Here is a 22,048-nt window from a genome sequence, read left to right as displayed (position 1 = left end):
GCATATGGTACAGCCTTTATTCTCTTCACATGGCCATTATTGGAAATGTTGCTACTAAATTATAAAGATTGAGAATTAAGATCCTGATGAAAGAGAAGGGAGTGCAGATATATTTAATACATGAGACAAATGGCCTCTGTTATGCTGGGATATTGGGGAAACAGCTCTTTTCAAGCTAAGCATGGTGTCTTTTTCCTTGCTGAAGCCTGTGTCCTGAAAATAGAATTGGTCTTACCTGCCAGCTTAAACCCTCACATTCCGGACTACCGCCAAATTGCAGAGGTGAGCTACTTAACACATCCCTGTCTAATGACCTGTAATAATGAGAAATCCTAACACGGTTACTGTACACCTGTTCTCCTAGCTATTTATATCAATTATGCATAGTTTCCTTTCACTCCTACTGCTGCCTAATGTAATTTAACCCATTAAACAATCACCCAAGCTGAAATTGGGAAGTTGCCAGGATGATTACAGGATTAAATCACAGCAGCATGCCTTGCCGCAAGGTGATACTTTTCAGTTCAACCCTTCAGACACTGCCGTGAGCGGAGTTCAAGCGAGAGCCATGCACAGGCCCCCGCAGAGAGAGGAGTTTGAGCGTGAAAACCGCAAAGCCCCCCCAGAGAGGGGAGTTGGAGGGAGAACCATGCAAAGTCCCCACAGAGAGGGGAGTTTGAGCGCAAAAACTGCAAACTCCTGATCCCCCTGGCACAGACCAGCAGCATGCCGGCCCATGCGAGGCTTATCTGTCAAGTGAGTGCTGGCCGTGAAGTGCAGCTTTTGAGGGGAGTTCATGGCTCCGAGGCCCCTCCTTCGGTGGGGTGCCACCACTTCCTGTCCTGGCCCCATTGGCCGGCCTCTATTTGGCTTCCAGATGAGCCAGGTGGAGAGAGGTGGAGCCTGGGTGCAGCGGTGAAAGGAGGGTCTGGAGTGTTTGCATGGCGGTCAATGGGCTGTGCCAGGTAGAGACCTGGCATAACTTTTTGCCGGCAAAAAGGGGCGTTCCCAGGCTGAATGGGGCTTAGGAGGCTGACTAGCCATGGAAACGCCCCCGGAAACGCCCCCACGGCCGTCGGCTGCCGCCTCTGCGCTGCTCAGCCGCTGGCGCAGCCCTTGTGCAGGCGCTGCTGCGCCGCTCCCCTCTGCCGCCTACCGCCGCCGCTGTAACTGGCCACACGCAGGCGCCCAGGCCATTTGCGCCCACGTAAGTGCCATTTACAGTGGTGCCAGGCCCCTCCGGCCTCCTAAGTACTTTCGGCCCGATTCTCAGGAATGGGCTGTTAGAGGGATAAACATGGGTGTAGATAGAAACAGACCTATATACCCCAGATAAGTTTCTAAGTGATCCTGGACTCTCTTGGGAACACAGTTTGATATCATAACCATTTCAATAAATTGAGATCCTAATGGAATCACCTTGCAAGCCCTTTGTAAAATACATGTACATTGCATGCAGCTGTAGCATTGTCTTCTGGATGCAGGAAGGAAGTGGGTGGGGGTGGGGGTGGTTGTGAGACCCATACTCATGTACAAGACTGGTTGTTACAGCCCAAAGAATATTGCTGACCATAATATAGCATAAAGCAAACTCATTCCGACTAACAGGAAACAAAAAGCCCAAGAGAGAGTGGCATATTGAATAGTCAATGCGATGTATTGCTCCCGGGTATCCAGGCTTGGCTTTGTTGTAAAATAATTCAAGCCATCATTAGCAATGGAAACAGTTTAACCTTTCTAGAATACTTTCTAGCTATTATCCTTGGAATCATATATTACTATGTCACCAGACTGAATCTCTGTGGAGCCATAACATGTGCATGACATATAGCATCGGATCACCATGGCTGGTTTCTCCCCCCCCCCATTCTCTTTGCAGAGGACACGTTCCTCTACACTTGAAGTTTCAAACTTTGCAACTTCACAACACACACACACACACACACACACACACAGGGTTGCCAGGACCCCCCTTGTCACCTGTGGGGGTGTGGGGGTGTGGTGGCCAGCTTCAGGTTAAGAAACTCCTGGATATTTGGGAGTGGAGCCTGGGGAGGACAGTGGGGTACCATGCCACGGAGTCCACCCTCCAAAACATCCATTTTTTCCAGGGGAAATTACAGATGAGCTGTACATCCAGGGGATCCCTGGTACCACCTGGAGGCTGGCATCCCTACACACACTCACAAGCTATGCATTTGTAACATGCAGAGCTGGTGTATGTGTAGGGTTGCCAACCTCCAGGTGGTGGCTGAAAATCGCCTGCTATTTCAACTGATCTCCGGGCGACAAAGATTAGTTCCCCTCTAGAAAATGTCTGCTTTGGCAATTGGACTGTATGGCATTGAAGTCTTGCCCATCTCCAAACCCCACCCTCCTCAGGCTCCACCCCCAAAATCTCCAGGTATTTTCCAACCTAGAGTTGGCAACCCCATATATGCGTTAGGTGGGGTGGTATCTTGCAGGGCCTGAAACAGGTGCACCAGCACCAGCTGTTTGTAGTACACCTGCCCCAAATCCAGACTGGCTGGTGGCTCTGGCCCAGTTGGCCAGATCGGGCACCCAGGCTGATGATGGAGGAGGATGCTAGGGCTGGCTGGCTTTGATTTTTGTGATGTTCTCACTTTTTAATCTATGAGCTGCCTCAAGCAGTACTTTGGCCAGGCAGCATTAGGGTTGCCATGGGACGGGGGATCTGCTGCTTTAGGGGCACTGTGAGCACTTGTCCCCGTGGTAATCCCACAAACAGCATCCACAGACGAGGAGTTCAAAAGAGAGCTGATTTATTGGAAAACATACAGGTTTGCAGAGCTACAGGTAAATTGGCACGAATGGAAACTGGTGGCCCAGTACAGGGCCTATATGGGAAAGTGTTAGTCACAATGGGTCATGGCAACCCCCCTCCCAACGGGGAGCCATTCCCATGGGAGATAGCGCTGGAACAGGAATTCAACAGTTAGCAGGCTCGACCTTGAGAGGCACCTGGTGGAATCGAAACAGTCTGAGAGGCTGCTGAGAGCAGTGGAAAGCAGGCCTGACGTCCTGCCCTCCTTTAGGCCCCCTCCCCACCGTTTCCCACCGGTCCATCTGGAGGCACTGGTTTGTGAGGGTAGGCAGCATGGAATTGGCGGACCAAACGGGATGCAGACACATCACGTGCGCTTACCCACTCATCGTGAACGGAACCGAAATGTTTCCAACGAATTAAATAGTGGAGAGATCCATGATGGATACGCGAGTCCAAGATTTTTGCAATTTCAAAATGTTCTCCCCCCCCCAACCATCACCGGTATTTCAGGAAGTGGTTCAGGATGCCACTTGGGAGCAGGCACATGTGGTTTCAGCAAACTGACATGAAAGACAGGATGAATCCGCCTGAGTGATTTTGGGAGCGAAAGTTCCAGTCACTGGGTTAACGATACGAGCAATGGGGAAGGGACCCACGTATTTGGCACTGACTTTGTTACACGGGCGGTTGGACCGTAAATTCTTGGTGGACAAATAAACCATGTCCCCCACTGAGTAGTCTTTGCCTGGTGAGCGATGTTTATCAGCCTGAGCTTTGTATTTACGTTTAGCTCGCTGCAGATTTCGCGCAGAGGTCGCCCCTGATTCCGGGGCGGTCCATCCTGTCGAGCAGGGACCAACCGGTCCGGCCAAAGCGGGCAGGCGGCTGCAAAGTGGCCCATGGTTCCGCAAACAAGACAGGCTCCCCTCTGAAACCGAGAAACGCGGTCTTGTGAGGGTAGAGCAGGTCTCCGCGGTGCAGGAACTGCAGCCTTAGTTGGGGGCTTTTGGTTGCCCCCTCCTTGGCTCGACGGCGGGCCAGCGAAATGAATTGGCGACGGCTCTCCACTTCCTCGGCTAGTAAAATCCATTCTTCAAGAGTGTCTGGGTCTTGTTGCATATAAGCCCAGTTCAATATCTCAGGATGTAAGGCTTCCCGGAAATAATGTATTCGGGTAGCCTCGGTCCAGTCTACTATTTTACTGGCGAGTCTCTGGAATTTGTCTGCGAATTCCTGCACTGGTGTAGAGCCTTGTCAAAGTTGTAGGAGAGCTGCCTTGGCCTTTTCTCCCAGGAAAGGGTCCTCAAAACGGCACCGTAACGCTTGCATGAACTCGTTGAGTGAGCGTATGGATCGGGCCCAAGTATCGAACTGGAGGACCATCCAGTCAGCGGCTTTTCCAGTCAAGAGGGAAGCAGCAAAGCGCACCCGGCTGTCTTCGGTGGGGAAGTGCTGCCCCTGTTCTTGTATGTAACTGTCCACTTGGTGTAGAAAACAGGGTAGGGCTTCAACTGAGCCGTCGTATGTCACTCTCAACCGAGGTTGTTTCCACTGTATGGGAAGGGGTGCTGGTGGTTGCCCTGTAGGTGGCAAAATCGGTGCTCCTGGGGCCGGCAAAACCAATCCTCCGGGGGCCGGTAAAACCAGTGCTCCGGGAACCGGCTGAGCTGGAAGTCTCGGGAGCGGCTGGGCCGGTTGCCTCGGAGGGGGGAGAGTTGGTGCCCTCAGCGGCAGAACTTGTGGCCGTGGAGTTTTGGCGTTCGGTAAATCCAAAACCCAAAAATTACCGAAACAGCTAATTTCAGGTTTATTTTCAGTTCAGGTTTATTGATATGCACAACCCTAATTTTAAAGCATGGACCAAGTGAGGATTTTCTGTGGGTGCAGCAAACAACCACAATGCCAATTTCATAAAAAGGGACAATTAAAAAATAACTTTATTGTATTTCCAGTCATTGATTACAAAAAGGAAAATGTATAGTTGAACTGCATATATATATATGCTGTTCATTTCCACAAAACTTTCCTCATATTTCTTTATGCTTCTCCTCCATACTTTTACTTTTCTATTCTGCTGATGTTGGTCGGGTTTCCAGGTGTCCCCCACCCCCCAGCTACTGGTGGGGTATGGAGGAGTAAAGGTTGCTAGATTCAGGTTGGGAAACTTCTGGAGTTTTGAGGATGGAACCTGGGGAGGACAGGGATCTCACTGGGGTACTGTCAGGCACTGGCCTGGGAAATGCGCCCAGTGGTTAGGCCAGGTGGTGTTTCAAGGCCTAACTGTTGTTCATCTCTAGCTCTGTTTAGTCTTTGATCGCTTCTGGGAAACTATGTTATCTAAGGGGTTGCCCTAGCAACCAGCAGTCGTCCTGAAAGTGTACTTTTGTCTTTATAGCACCCATCCCTGTAGTTCCCCTCCCATTAGTGCCCAATTTCTGCAATTTGCTGTATGTTTCTAAATAAACCAGCTTTCGTAGGAAAACCTGCCTGGAAGTCTGTTTGTGGGATTTATATGGCGAGCCCAGAGCTGACAGGTATGATGCCATTGAGTCCACCCTCCAATGCATCAATTTTCTCCAGGTGAACTAATTTCTGTAGTCTGGAGATGGGCTGTAATTCCAGGGGTTCCTTAGGTTCCTTAGGTCCCACCTGGAGGCTGGAAGCCAGTATGGTGGAGTGGTTTGGAGTGGTGGACTATAATCTGCAGAACCGGGTTTGATTCCCCACTCCTCCACATGAGCTAATCTGGTGAATCAGGTTGGTTTCCCCCCTCCTACACATGAAGCCTGCTGGGTGAACTTGAACTAGTTGTGAGCTCTAGTCCCGTGATAATCCCATAAACAGACTCAGCAGGCAGGGAGTCCTACGAAAGCTGATTTATTAGGAAAGTTCAACAGGTAACAGAAGCTGGGAAACAAGAGGATACTAGTGAGGTTCAATTGTACATTGCATGGCATATATAGATGATCAAAAGACAGATATCTCAGGGTACCATGGCAACCACCCTCCCTAGAGCAGTCTGGAGGTTCCCACAGAAGAAAGTCAAAACACCTAGGAAGAGGAATAATACGTTGGCCTTGGTTCCGTTCACCTGGAGAAAATGGCCACTTTGAAAGTTGGACTCAATGACTTTATACCCCATTGAAGTCCCTCCCCTCCCCAAATACCACCCTCCTCAGGCTCCACCCCAAATATCTCCTTTTTCACTGGACTTTTAGAAGGGGAAATATTCCTCTGCCCAGCCACTAATACTCTGTTTCTTTCGCATGTTCCTTCTATGATCAAAATGTTATTGGAAAAACTCCATGATTCCTGGTAGCAGATCCTGCAGTACTGTAGCAGAATCAATTTAAAAAAAAAATACATTTGACAAAACTACATGCATTAAATTAAGGATATTGTTTTCTGATGTTAATAAACTCTTGTTAGAGGAAAGTTTCCAACCAAGCGACCAAATAGTGAGATTAGATTGTGTGCAACACAGAAAACAGCCATGAAATTGCATTTGTTTCCTTGCAAGCTTTTGATTTCAAACAAGCATTGAACAAGTTTTTTTTTTTAAAAAAGTTGCAATTTTTAGCAATTACAACAGGAAATTTCATGTGTTTTTGCTATCCTGTGGCCTTGGTACAAGCAGCTGCAAGTGATAGGATTCTCTTATCTCATTGCAACAGCAAAAACCCATTCAAAACACCAGGCCCCCTTCCTCACCTTAAAACGTAACATGCAGAATTAGACAACAGCTGTGTCGAATGGGTGGCATTGGAAAAAAGAGAAATCCAACCGCAACATTAAAGAAATAAATCCTACATGTGTAGGATGCGTCTTTTTGACTTCAAAGCCCAGATTACAGCCGGCTGATGTTTGAGAAGGTGTTTTGTGCTTTTTCCAGATCCTTGAAATTGCATCCGTTCTCTGAGGAGGCAGGCAGCTTCTCTCTTAGCACAGCACAGGCAAATGGGATATATTCTCCCTTCAGTTAGGTGACTTTCAGTCTACTAAACCCCACATTTATATTCAGTTGAACTTTGTCTTAGACTAGGATCTGGGAGAGACCCAGGCCCTATTCTAAACCGGATGTCATCCGTAGTTGGCCTGTTTTGGAATAAAGCAATACAAAGATGGGTGTTCATGCAGCTCATTTCAATCCATCTATGAGCCATCTCTAAAGCGCTCTGGCAAGTTCAAACAGCCCCACAGTTGTTTTCCCACCTTTGGCGGACAAGTTGCAGCCACACCCTGCAGATCCTTCCCGGGACCTTTATAGCTGACGCCTGCCTCTAGGAATCATCCTGCCAACACTCTTCATCTGAGCTTCCCCCATGTAGCTTATACCTGGCAGCCAATCTCGTGCCACGCTGGCGTTCATGCATCTCCGCGCGCAGTCTTCTGCAGTGGCCTTCCACAGGGGGCTGGTGACCCTGGTGCCAGGGGCTTGGGCTGCTGCCTCTGGCATGAGAGGTGCCTTTGGGCTGCCTAGTGGCTGCACCTCTGAGAGTGCCTGGGTCTGATCTTCCTGCTGGCCCTCTGCTGACAACCTTGACCCTCCTCCTCCGAGGAGTCCTCCCTATCGTGGAGCGCAGGCTGGAACATGACAATAGATAATGTAATAAATAATAGATAATGTGATCTGTATTATCAATAACTTTGAATACATGCTCAGTCTTTCCTTTCCCTCCCCCCAAAGTTTACCTATATTTTATACCTTATATGTCTAAAAAGCTTTAAGAACAATAGAAGCTAGGATGACTATAGATTGTGGACTTGCCCCAAATAAGGGCAGAATATAGCCTTGTCTCAGTGTTGTATTAAGCATGTGGCCATGTATTTGTTATGCGTAGTGTTGAAAATAAAAATAATAAAAGCTTTTAAAAAGAAAATAAATATTATTAGGAGGGCAGGATGTGGGAGGGAAAGAGGAATGATGGCATGGCCTAATGTCATCAAATATCGGAAGCAGGGTCAGTGCTTAGGTGAGAGACCACCAAAAAAGACTCTGCAGAGGAAGGCAGTGGCAAAGCACCTCTGCTTCCCATTTGCCTTGAAAACACCTTACTGTGGCCATAAAATGGTTGCAAACTGACAATTCATATGTACATAAGTAGGACTTTCAAGCACCACCAGAGATGTTGGTGCCAGCATAGTGTAGTGATTAAGAGCAGCGGACTCTAATCTGGAGAACCGAGTTCGATTCCCCACTCCTCCACATGAAGCCTGCTGGGTAACCTTGAGCTAGTTACAGTTCTCTCAGAACTGCCTCAGTCCGACCTACCTCAGAAGGTGCCTGTGGAGAGGAGGGGAAGGGAAAGCGACTGTAATCTGCTTTGAGATTCTTTATGGTAGAGGGAAAAAAAACCGCCCTCCTCAGGCTCCACCCCAAAAACCTCCCACCGGTGGTGATGAGGGACCTGGCAACCCTACCAGATGAAGGCAAAAAACCTCCAAGATCCCCAGCCAATCTGGCCTGGAGGAAAATTCCTTCCTGACCCCGAAGTGGCAGTTAGCATTACCCTGGGCATGTAAGAAAGGGCCATGGGAGCTGGCCACTGGTTCATCCCTTCCTGGTCCCCAACACTGCCACATAACAAAAAAATCCATTCAGTAAGTGCCCCTGATTGTCATAGCATAGATACTATAGATTTCAGCCTTCTCCCCACTCTGGTCTGTTGGATCAGCCTGATAATAACCTTAACTACAGGAGAGCATTTACAAAGGCCCATTTCTGTGAGTCGCTGGGGAATATAACCTCCTTTGCCGCAGCCAGTGGAAGGGAGAGTCTGCTGATTAATGAGAGCAATTTGTGTTAATTAAAAAACTATTTTACCTGAAGTGAGAGACCCGCTAAGCCTGTTTGGCAGGTCAGTTGCACAAGAAATGGCAGCTTACCATTACAAACAGCAACCACCAGCTCAGAAGAGGAGTTCAGATCTCTGGAGTAAACCCTGGGCAGGGCATGGAGTCTATATTTATTCTGCTGTGGATATAACCATGACTGGGCCTATTGCTTGTTACAGATTCCTAGAAAAAGATAGTATCCTGGGAATATAAATTATCTCATAATAAAAGAACTGTAACAGAACCATCCCCTGAAGGGTTGCACATTTGGGAAAGCTTAGATTTAGGGTTGCCAACTCCGGGCTAGAAAATACCTGGAGATTTTGGGGGTGGAGGCTGATGATGGCAGGGTTTGGGGAAGGGAGGGATTTCATGTTTAATGCCATAGAGTCCATCTTCCAAAGCAGCCATTTTATCCAGGGAAACGGATCTCTGTCGCCTGGAGATCAGTTGTAATTCCAGATCTCCAGGCACCACCCAGAGATCAATTGGAAGAGTATACATTATACCGATCAGTAAGTGGAAATTGACTGATAATGTGATACAGTTTGTGCTCGTTTCTTGAAGCTTTGTTCTTTCTATGACTTTGGGAACTGTCTCTTACTTACATCTCTCACCACCATCCATTTTGCACCTTTCAGAGGTAAACAACCAGTGGGCTAAAATAATAATTCATATTTGGATACATGCTGTGTAGTTGAGCGTAGTGATGGGAATAGGGTTGCCAGCTCTGGGTTAGGAAATGCCTGGAGATTTTGGGGGTGAAGCTTGAAGACGGCAAGGTTTGGGGAGGGGAGGGGTTTCAATGGGGTATAATGACTTAGAGTCCACCTTCCAAGCCAGCCATTTTCTCCAAGTTAACTGATCTCAGCTGCCTGGAGATCAGTTGTAATAGCGGGAGATCTCCAGCCACCACCTGGAGGTTGACAAACCTACTTGGACTGGCCTGACTCAGTCAGGAAATGGGGACAAAACACATGGTTAAAGGACAATTCTCTGACCCATAACTGGTAGCAGACATGAAGCTCAGACTGTTATGAGAACTAAAACTGGTACTGATGTGGTTTAAGCTCCTGACAAAAGCATAACGGTCGCATTTCCTTGTTACCCGAAATGCTCTTTGAATGGGGAATTAGCTGAGCAGATCGGTAACTTTAATATTTCTATAGTGAGATCAACCAACTATACCAGAGCCCATTAACTGTGACCTTAAGAATAAAGATAGACAAGGGATTTCCGAATTAAGAGTGTTTATGTTGTTTCTAGCATTCAGTGGTGCAACACAAACATACACAGAATCTAAGAATTCAAAAGGTAGTAGAATACAGACAGATGCCCATTTGGCAGGGATCGTTGGTGGGGTAATATTTACTGTTTTTGAAGAGGAGTTGTCCAAGTACCAATAGACTAAGATAGCAGAAAATAAGAGCAAAGGTAGGGGCAAGGGGTTCCCGTAGACTCGGCCAGTGAGGCGGGAGGGAGTGTGGTCAAGCTGCGCAAAACCAGACCAACAGAGTAATGGCAAGTATGCCAGGAAAGACCTAAGGTAACATTATGGGCTGGGGTCACCCCAGATATACTGTTTTTCTGGGGGCAGGGTGATGGGATTACCCCTCCTAGGTTCCCAGGTGACAAAATGTGACAAAAGGATTAATCTTCGGCTGCTGGGGTGGGGTAGTGAGAATTTGGAAATCTATTCTGATTCCAATGGCTTGTGCAACCCTGGAGGAACAGGGAGATCCTTGCTGAAGTGATTAATGTTCTTAAACAAAAGGCGCGATCTCTGCTAACGTTTGGGGATCGCTGCTGCATAGCTGGAACGACTCATCACTGATATCAGGATCGCTGCTGATTGCCCATTATGCTGCTGATGTTGCAATGTTGCAATGGGAGGAGGGGTATTGGCACTGACTACGTGGCTGTCTGCTTTCCCCGAAATGGCGGCGGCTGGAACCGGGGTCCATTCTACCATTCTACCAAAATGAAATCACTTTGGTTCACTGGGGAAGTTGACCTGGCCTCTGATACTGAATAGGATGACCTGGCCTCTGTTCCTCAGCTGCGGGCTGCTCGGGATGCACAGGAGCGGTTCGTGTCAGTTTCACTGGCATGCGCGCTAGCCTTCCCTGTAACGTTTAGGGCGTGAGCGCGGCTGGAACAGTAGTCGTGTGCCTGCATATCGGGTTGCCATGTCCAGTCCGGGAGTTTAGGCGGCCCGTATGCTTACAGTTGAACAAATTAAAGTTCTCACAGTCAATTTATTTTCTTCCTTGCTGGCCTTCCACCTGTGGTTAATCCCTCAAATGCTTTCTTATCTTATAGATTGCTGAATGAAGGTTACATGTCCATTTCGATAAAATATTACCCTGTGAATTGCAAATACTGGTATCTCCTTTCAGTTTGGGAGACAAGACTTTAAAAAAATCTTGGCTCCAGCCAAGGTCATACATACTATAGGCCAGGGTGTCCAAACTTTTTTCAAAGATAGCCAGATTTGATGAAGTGAACATGCGTGAGGGCCGACCATTTTGCCTGACATTCTTAATTAAATTAATTAAATGCAAATTAACTATTTTATGCAAAGTTTATTGCAAACGACATACTTATGTCCATAACCACAGACTGCACCACAAAAACCATGGCTACATTCCTTCCTTTCCCCAAAACCCCTTTAAGCTCACCGGACGCCCCCCAGCTTCTAAATCTCCAACCTTCCTTCTGTAGGGAGGGAGCAGGAACTCTTCCTCCCACCCCCCACCCCCCGCTCATGTGCCTCTCTGGGACTGTCGACTCTTTCCCTTCAACCATGCCGGGGGTATTCTGTCCTCCCCTCATCTGAGCCAGGAAATAAACTGGTTTTCATTCTCATGGAGTCCAAGATTCAAACACTCTGACATCTTCCGTGCAGGGAGGAATGTGGAGTTTTTCTCCCCATGAGAGCCAGCGTGGTGTAGTGGTTAAGAGCGGTGGTTTGGAGCAGTGGAGTCTAATCTGGAGAACCGGGTCTGATTTCCCCACTCCTCCACATGAGCGGTGGAGGCTAATCTGGTGAGCTGGATTTGTTTCTGCTCCTACACCCAAAGCCAGCTCTCTGCTTGGGGCTTTGACCTCCGGAATGAACATGTTTGTTCGGCCCTGTCTGAACACGCCTCATTTCCAAACACAATATATGCCAGGAGTCATTTATTTCCCTCACCCCATCCCTTCTTTCGAAGCAGCCACTTGCCTTGGAGAGAACCTGCTGGGGGGTCTGACTCCAAACACTTCCCGCCCCCAAATCCAGCCCCCTCTCCCCCTGCCTTTCCTTGACTCACAATCCCCCCACTCAAGACCCATTCAGTCTCTCCCCTCCTCCCTTCCACCCACCCTGCAAATCTGAATCCCTCGTGAGGCCTCCGCAATGAAGGGAAGGGGCTGCATCTCCCCCCCACCCCAGCCTTCTGCAGAGAGGAAGGAGGAAAGAGGAGAGCCAGACGGAGCAGCCCCCCCACTCCCAGGCTTTTCGGTGTTTGTGTGTGTGTGTGGAGGTGTCTTTCCTCTCCCGGATTGGGGCCAGCCTCTGACCTCCCTTGCATTTCCCTCCCCCCTCCGCCACCTTTCCCACCCTCGAGTCCCACCCAACCCATCCTCAGAATCCCCCTTGACCCACTCGGGAGGAGCTGCTTCTGCTTTTCCATGCGTCAGAACAACAAAGGCTGTGTCCCCACTCGCGGGCTCTGGGTAAGAAGGAAGTGGCCTCTCTAGGGTTTCAGACTCGCTGGCCTTCATTCCGGGGGGTGGAGCTGAGACAGCCAATTGAGGCGATCCTCTGCCCAAGCATCGCCCCCTTGGTCAGGGATGCAAAGCACAGGCGCAGCCCCCACGCATCCCCTTTTCTCTCTCTGCAAAACAGGCTGGAGGGCCGTATTAAACCGGCCCAGGGGCCGCAATTGGCCCCCGGGCCGGACTTTGGACATGACTGCTATAGGCCTTTCACTACCTTGATGTTACTGTAGCTCTAATACTTAGAACAAGGGTAATTTCCCTCTTCCCTGCCCTTTCTCTTCTCCCATTCCTCCCTCAGTCTCTTCCACCACTTACAGCTATCTACTCACAAATGACCTAATAACATATATTCTCCCAACAATGACCTGTCTCTTATATGGCTACATGCCAGCTTCCTCTAGTGAAGGTTATATTTTGCTTTGTTGGAGATGTCTTGTATCCTATTTTGTGTAAATAGAGTGTAAGCACAATTATCCCCTGTTAGCCTAATTGCTCGGTTATGAATAATATGGGGAAATTAGCGTTCAATAACCAGCAGTGGGCATAACCTTGGATCATTTAACCAACGTTTACGGGAGTCCAATCCGAGATTCAATAGGAAAGACAAAGGCAAATGGGTTTAAAGGTTTTTACTTGATCAATTAGTTATCAATTAGTTATGTTCACAAGCACACAAATATCATATACACAACGTTCATACAGAGTCTAAGAGCAAAAGGGAGGAGGAGAGTGACGGTCGCCAACGTGGCATGAGGTGATGACGGGCGATATGGTAACTGTCCTGAAGAGGAGACGTCCTGAGTTCCGTGAACTAAAACACTGGGTAAAAAGGGGCAGAGTAGAGGGATTCCCAGGGAGAGGAGAGAGAGAGTGGACTACGCAAAAGTCCAACTAACAAAGTAACGGCAAGGAAGCCAAGGGAAGACCTAAGGTAACGTATGGATCTCAGGGACCCCAGTTATGCTATTTTCCGAGGGGGAGGGGGATGAGATTACCCTCGCGGTTCCCAAGCTAAGACAAAAGGTGACAAAAGGATTAACAATTGGCTGCAGGGGTGGGGAGGTATGATAATTTGGTAGACTATACTGTCTCCATTGGTTTGCGCAACCCTGGGGGAATCTGGAATCTTTCGTTGATGGGCTTTGCTGCTCATATACAGGCTGCACATCGCGATGTCTGGGAAGGCATTCCTTTGCATAGCCAGAGGAATGCTGTTTGTTTGTTTGTTTTAAAGTCTCTTAATGCTTAGCTGATTAAGTCGATCAGCACAGGGGGTGGGGGGGGAAAGCGCTGCCGGTGGTTGCGTGCTGTCAGCTCCCTGCAATATGGCTTCCACTGGAACGGTGGCACTGCGAACGGTGGACTCCCTCTGGTTCACTGGACCTGGCCTCCGCTCCTTGACTGCCGGCTTGCGGGATGAGAGCGCTCCTCTCCAGGTGGCTTTAGGCTTGCTGCTTGCTCTGGAGAGGCGGGGGCACGCATTGACTGGGTTTGCCATGACCAGTCCAGGAAACAAGCAGTCCATATCATAATACCCCCCACCAAGTATCAACATCTTGTTTTTTAACAAACTGGGCTTACCTCAGGCCCAATTGTGTGTGTGTGTGTGTGTGTGTGTGTGTGTGTGTGTGTGTTTAAAATCATAGTTTATTATTCATTCAGCCGAAAACATATGGTTAGCCACTATGTTGTTTTCATAGTTTTCATTCAAACAGGCGAGAACTTTTGCCAGCTTGTTGTGAAGCTGTCAATATGACTCAGTCTTGCATACCTCAAATTAGGATTGTTCTGTTTCTAAGAGCAGTGATACCCAATAGCCTCCTTTTTCAAACAAACAAAAAACCTCAGGAACATTTGCACCTGTCCACCATCTTGCCAGAACAGAGTAACTTATTCACCATGAACAACTTCTATCACCTTTAGGTTTAATCAAGTCTAGGGGTGTGCACAATTTGGGGTGGGGGTATTTTTCAGGTTCAAATTTGTCAAACCCAGAATTTTTTGAAAAATCAAGAAAACCACGATTTTCCGAAAATTTTCAGGTTAATAAACCCATACTCGAAAAATGCCCCCAAAACCCAGATCTTTCAGATCCACCCCACCGGCCTTCTTTGGGGTCCAGAGAAGGCTGTGGGTGGATCTGAAAGCAATCCAAGCTGCGCTGCTTCTGTAGATTCCAGAGTAGCGGTGCAGTGTGGAGTCCCCCCCCCCGTGGGGCTCCCCTCACTTACTTACCTGCATTTCTGTAAGTAAGAGACCGGGAGGGAGAGAGGGGAGGGCTAAAAATGATGCTGAGGTAAGATTGCCAGGTCCCTCTTCGCCACCGGCGGGAGGTTTTGGGGGCGGAGTCTGAGGAAGGCAGGGTTTGTGGAGGGAAAGGACTTCAATGCCATAGAGTCCAATGGCCAAAAAATGGCCAAGTTCTCCAGGTGAAGTGATCTCCATTGGCTGGAGATCAGTTGTAATAGCGGGAGATCTCCAGCTAGTACCTGGAGGATGGCAACCCTATGCTGGGGACATAGCAGCCCCAAATAATTCCAGCATTATTCAGGGTCCACTTTTTCAGCCCCCATTTATTGCTGCCATTTTTTTTTTTTGCTGGTAACACCCCCCCCCCCGAAAAATACTGAAAATGTATTTTTTGGGTTTTTATTTGGCATAATGATATGCAACCCTAATCAAGTCTCTCACAAACCACAACAAAGTAGCTATATGGCCCACCATCAATTAGAGCTAGTCAATATATGCATAAAAAGTCACCATATCATACACAAATAAACAGCACGCAAAACATTAACTCTACACAAAGGCTTTCCAGAATAAATAAGATCTGAAATGATGCTGAAAGGCCTGTAATGAAGAAGGTAAATAAAGTTCCAGGAGAAGGGAATACCAGAATTGTAGGGGTGGTTGCTGAGAAGGACTTTGCATGAGTTCCCACTAAGCACCCCCCTGACAGTAACATATGGGTGGTACAATGGACTTAAACCATTAAGAAAGGGGGGAAAGGACTCAGTTCAAAAAGCATAATGGAAAAGAATGTAGATAATCAGACTCACCCAGAGACACCTGGAATTAAGCAGCCACATCTTTGTCAAACATCTTACTTTAAAAGGTAAATGTGATAGTGGCTGGAAATTATTCCAGTCTGTTGCTCTCAATGATAGCATTTACAAAAACAGTCTTACCTGGCAGCATTGATGCAATTTTGCCTGTCATTTCAGATAACGATGATGGCCAGGATATAAGAATTTCTTGGTAATGGTGCCCCAGTTATGGAGCATAGGAACGTTAGAAGAGTCCACTAGATTAGACCAGAGGTACCTCTAGTCTAGCAGCCTGTTTCACACAGTGGCCAACCAGTTGCCCAGTAGGGCTAATAAACAGGGACCAGGGCCAAGACCCTCCAATGATGTTGCCTCCTAATATTAGGTTTCAGAGGTTTACTGCCTCTGAATGTGAAAGTTCCCTTCGTTCATTATAGCTGGTAGCCATGGATGGACCCATCCTCTATGAATCTGACTAACCCCCTTTAAAGCAATCGATGCTCATAGCCAACACTACATCCACTGGAACTCCTTGCCCAGAGAAACTGGACAATTCTTATTCTCTTCTGGATACACCCTTATAGTGGTGAATATTTATAGCCCCCCATTGTCAACAGAAAGGGAGATTGAGGACCATTGGAAAGAATTTGGGGAGACTGTAGAGAACCTCCAGTGGACCTATCCGGCTGCAATAACGCTTATTGGTGGGGATTTGAACGCTAGGATAGGCGCCTCCGACGCACACCTGCTTGCCACAATAGTAGACATAGACGAACTGGCACTTCCTCTGCCCTGGTTTCAGCGTTCGTCAAGGGATTCAAAGATCAACCAGGCAGGAAAGCGGTTAGCCACCTTGGCATTTGCACAGAATTTGGTCTTTTTGAATGGTGTAGTCTCCCCAGATAAACCAGAGGACTTTACATGTTACACACCAAGGGGCACTAGCGCCATAGACCATTTTCTGATTTCCCGTGAATTTTTCCCTCTGGCACAAGATCTCCATGTGGGGGAGTATGTGGGGGGCGACCACCTCCCAGTACACCTCACTCTCAAAATACCTGTTAGAGGCAGATCTGGAAGGCCGGCAGTGTGGATGGAGAAAGATGATATAAGATGGATTAGAAGTGGTCGTAAGAATCCCCCAGTTGTATCTACGCGGGTGGCGGAAATTCAAAACATCTTAGACACTGGAGGTTCTCCTGAATTGCCTCCCTCGATGGATTCCACATTGCCTCAATCCACACTTTACTCTGATCTACTCAGTCCCTTCGTGGACTGTTACACACTAGTAAGGAGAATTACAAGGGAGCATCTGACAAGACCAAAGAACTACCGGCGGCCAAATCTTTGGTACGATGCTGATTGTCATTTGGCCAAGAGATCCATCCAAGCTAAACTACAGTGCTACAGGCGCCTGGGGAAGCAAGAAGACCTGATGGAATTCTTCCGCCGTAAAAAAGCCTACAAAGACCTAATTAAGAGGGAAAAGGAGATTGAGATCACCCAGAACTGGGAAAAGCTTGCGGCCATTGTGAAGGCTGGAGATGTGAACACCTTTTGGAAACTTGTTAGACCGGTTTGCCAATTTGATTTATCTATGGCTATCCCCCCAATGAGATGGATGGAACATTTTTCAGCCCTGTACCTGTCCTCTGAGTGCCCAGAGGAGGAGAAGGAAACTAAGGAATTGCTGGCCTTAACACCAGACTGGCCACGAGTCTTCCCTAATACCGTGTTGGAGCAACTTAACCGAATGAAGTGAGGAAAAGCAGCGGGTCCAGATCTGATTCCCTTGGAGCTTTTTCTAGTAAATCCCAAATGGTGGGCTGCTCGTTTGGCCCCCTTCTTCTTGGATATTAACCAAATAGCTATCATTCTAGAGATTTGGAGGACAGCTACAATCGTGCCAATCCACAAAAGCTGATGCCAGCAACCCTGGGAATTATAGGCCGATTAGTCTTATTGCCATCCCGTGTAAGATCTACTCTGCACTCCTCTTGGAGAGGCTACAGGATTGGCTTGACGAAGAGGCCAATCTCCACCCTGAACAGTGTGGTTTCCATCGAGGTACCTCTACCACAGACCATTGTCTGACCCTCTTTCAGTTGGCCTCTAAGTATTCGAGTCGCCCGAGGGGATGTTTATATGCGGTCTTTATGGACCTAAGGGCTGCATTTGATTCTATCTCCCGACATAGATTTTGGAAGAAACTGTTGAACACCAGTATAGACCGCAGACTCCTGGTTTTGATTATGGCTCTACTCTAGAACAACTGCCTCAATGCGGGTCGATCCCAGTGGTACACTGACAGATTCTTTCCCAGTTCAAAAGGGGGTAAGACAGGGATGCCTGCTTGCTCCCTCTCTGTTTAACATCTTTATAAACGATTTGGTGCCGCATATCGAAGAGGGAGCAAAAAACCCTCGTATCTGGCCGGTCAGCCCATACCACTTTTATTATATACGGACGATGCGGTTTTGTTGGCAACATCAGAAGTGGGGCTGAGGGCCACTATCAATCTCTTCTTGGAATATTGTGATCAAGAAGCACTCACTGTGAATTACGCCAAGTCAAAGGTGCTTCACTTTTCTGCCACCAAGAGAAGAGACTCCCAGCTTTTCAAGGTCAAAAACAACTCAAATGGGTTTCCACTTTCCGCTACTTGGGCATTATCTTCAGTTACAACCTATCTTGGTCTGCCCATCTGGACCATGTGAAGAAGACAGCAAGATCCACCACTGTAATGGTAGAGAGGTTTTTCAGAACCAAGGGAGCCAAGCACATCCCGTCTGCCATTGATGTCTTTAACGCGAAGGTGGTTTCCCAGATTCTGTATGGAGCAGACATTTGGATTTCCAGTGTGGATGAGAAGCTAGATTGCCTTTTGAACAATTTTCTCAGGGGAATTACTGGAACTCCGAGGTGTGTTGCTGGGCCTGCCCTCCGTATGGAATTGGCCCAACCCTTGCTTGAGGCACGTGCATGGAGGAGAGCAATTAAGCTTAGGTTTAAGTTGCCTGATGACAATCTCCCGTCCCAGGTGGAGTTTCTCCATCTTACTCTTAAGGACCCGGCCCCCAACCCCTGTCTGAATCTGTTAGTGGAAAAACTAAAAGTACTGGGACTCCCAATCTCTACTCCCTCTGACAACCTGGTTCAATCCCATTTAGTGGCAATCTTGAAGAGATTGAAGGAGTTAGATTGGGCCAGTACGGTTGGGAGGGCCAGACGTACTTGTTCTTGTCTTGGGGCTCCCCCCACCAGAGAAGCTTCCAGAGTTCCACTCTACAGTTTCAATCTTCTCACATCGTCGGGCTCTCCTTTTAGCTCGTTTAAATGCCTTTCCATCCATGGTCATGTTGGGCAGATATACCAGGATACCTTTTCCGGACCGTCTCTGCCCATGTAACATGGGCAAAATTGAAACATTGGACCATCTGATGCTCCGCTGTCCTCGCTGGTCTCAAGATAGAGATTATCTTATTGCTCCAATCCTCACCAGCTTGAACCTCCCTCTACATGCCTGGGTGTTGCCTTTTTTGCTTGGCGACTCAACTAATGGTGCAGCCACATCGAATGTTGCCCGCTTTTTGGCCAGAGTGGCTGCTCTTAAGAAGAAAGAACTCTCAACGCCTACCTCTGGCAACTTTTAGTCAGTTAGCTCCGCCCCCAGTTTATTTTAGTTAGGAATTTTACTTATTGGGCTGATGCCTAATTTTTAGCATTGTCAATTTAAGATTGTATTATACTATGTATTATGCTTCCCATCCTCCCTCGTCTTCCCCACCCTTCCTTTCTTCCTCCCTTGGTTCAAGACTGTGGTCATAGACCTAATAAATTATAAATTCTTTTTTAAATAATTTTTTATTGATTTTTTATGATTAAACAACCAAAAAAAAGAAATAAAATCATAATACAAAAACAACATAAAAATACAAAATCTCAACCACAGCACTTTTACATCCAATAAGATTACATTTGTACAATATAATTTGTAAAATATATAGTGCCCCGATAACCAACACCCACCTTAACTGTGTACCCACCACCCTTGGACCTCCGGAGAGGTGTTTTGGCAGTGTTTCAAAATCTATTAATATGTTCTGTTATTAAAAAAAAATCTATAATTAATTAACAATACCTGTAAAGTTCATTTTCGCCAATTTATCCCAATATGCAGCAGCCATTAACGATGTTTTTTTTAATTCTTCTGTGTCTTTACCATGTAAAGAATCTGTAAGTTTGGCCATCCGCATATACATCCATATTTTTTCTCTCCATTCTTTGATTGAAGGTTTATTTATTTGCTTCCAGTTTTTAGCAATTATAATTCTAGCTGCCGCAAAGCTGTATTGACATATGACTCTATCACCTTTATCTAAGTTCATTTTTGGGATACCCAATAAACAAAAAGCAGGATCTTTTTTTATTTTTGTGTTAATCAAGTTATTAGTTTCCTTTAAGATTAATCTCAAAAATCTCTTAATTTTTTTACAAAACCACCAAACATGCATAAATGTACCTTTTTCAATTCCGCACTTCCAACATAAATCCTTATCATCTTTTTTCATTTTACTTAACAGTACTGGGGGTTATATACCATCTATAGAACATTTTATATAGATTTTCTCTTACTTCATTAGTGATGGTAAATTTATATTCCTTCTTCCACAAATTTTCCCATATTTCCAAATCTATATTATAACCTAGCTCATCCATTTCACCATCACTGGTTTAATCCTTTCATGTTCTAAATTCATTTCTATCAATAATTTATAAACCCTTCCTATCATCCCTTTATTTCCCTTATTTAATATAATTTCAAATTTAGATTTTATTTGATTAAACTCCGTCATTTTATCCTTATTAAATATATCCCTTAGTTTATAATACATAAACCAATCTTTAATTTCAAGCTCTTCTCTACTTTTCAACATCCAGATCCCATCCTTACATTCTGTAATTTCCCTATATATGTTAACATCCAAATAAATTATAAATTCCTATTCTTATTATTAACCCCACTTTTCTCTAGCAGTAGAAAAGAGGAGGAATCCAGTAGCACCTTAAAGACTAACAAAATTTCTGGCAGGGTATGAGCTTTCGTGAGCCACAGCTCAATTCTTCAGATACAGCTAGAATGTGATTTCATCTATCCTTAAGTAGAGATGAATTAGATGCACAATGGCAATGTAAATGTAAAAAAGCAAGTAAATGACTTTAGCAAGCATTATTGGATTAGGTGTGATATGCAGAGGGGTAGTAGGCGTGGAGAAATCAGCATTGGTAATGAGACAGGAATCCCAGATCTCTATTAAGTCCCGAAGAATGCGTAGTCTTGAGCTTCATTATTAGTTGTAATTCAGCAGTCTCTCTTTCTAATCTCCCTTTGAAATCCTTTTGTAAGAGAACTGCTACTTTGAAATCAGCAACTGAATATCCTGGAAGGTTAAAATGTTCCTCCACTGGTTTCTGAATATTGTGGTTTCTGATGTCAGACTTATGTCCATTCAATCTTTGTCACAGGGACTGGCCTATCTCCACTTTTCTCTGTAAGACTCAAAGCAGCTTACAATTGACATCCCCTTCCCCTCTCCACAAGAGGCACTTTGTGAGGTAGGTGAGGGCTGAGAAAGTTCTGAGAGAACTGTGTCTGGCCCAAGGTCATCCAGCAGGCTTCATGTGGAGGAGTGGGAAATCAAACCTGTTTCTCCAGATTAGAGTCCACCGCTCTTAACCACTACACTACACTGTGTCCAGCAACCAACACATTAGTTGTACAACTGTAGAAGTCTAGGGGGGATAGGGTTGCCAGGTCCCTCTTCTCCACCAGCGGGAGGTTTTTGCAGTGGAGCCTGAGGAGGGCGGGGTTTAGGGAGGGGAGGGACTTCAATGCCATAGAGTCCAATTCCCGAAGCAGCCATTTTCTCCAGGTGAACTGATTGCTATCAGCAGGGTTGCCAGGTCCCTCTTTGCCACCGGCAGTTAAAAACTGCTGTCTATAGATTTCCTTTAGTAACTGTGAAGATGGCTCTTCCATTGTTTCCTTGTGTTGGTTAGTGGATTGTTATTTTACACTTGTTTTGTGTTCCAAGGCTGGGGCTCTGTCATTAGGAAGAATGGCAAATCCCAGGTGTCATTCGTTGACTGAGGCTAGAAAAACTGTTATGTTCTCCTGAATTATTCTGCTAGCATACAATTGGGGGTGGATATAAACTGATTTAAAACATATCCACAATGGGAGTGTGTTTTCAATGACCATCTGAAGTCATCTGGATCCAACTCCTTTTTTAAAAAAAAAAATCAACTAAAAATTGGTTACAAAATACTATAGAGTTCCCAATCATATCCTCATAAGAGAGTAGATAAACCTAACCTAATTGGGAATAAAAGTCAATATGGTTTGCTTTTCGCCTGTCAGCTGTATCCTGTTCCATAAACTGGGTATTGCTTGTAGTCTAAACAATTTAGTAGAAACCTCTACTTAAGCTTCCAATTTATTCAGTCCGTCTCTTGGTCACAGCCATCAGTTTAGTTTAATAAGTGAGCAAAACACAGAAAGACATCACATTAGAGGGAAAGCAGACGCTAGGTACATTTCATATTGTAAAGG

The sequence above is a fragment of the Euleptes europaea genome, chromosome 8 (assembly GCF_029931775.1).
Source record: "Euleptes europaea isolate rEulEur1 chromosome 8, rEulEur1.hap1, whole genome shotgun sequence".
In the NCBI taxonomy this organism is placed as follows: domain Eukaryota; kingdom Metazoa; phylum Chordata; class Lepidosauria; order Squamata; family Sphaerodactylidae; genus Euleptes; species Euleptes europaea.
The sequence above is the reverse complement of the archived record's forward strand: the minus strand, read 5'-3'. Positions refer to the sequence as shown.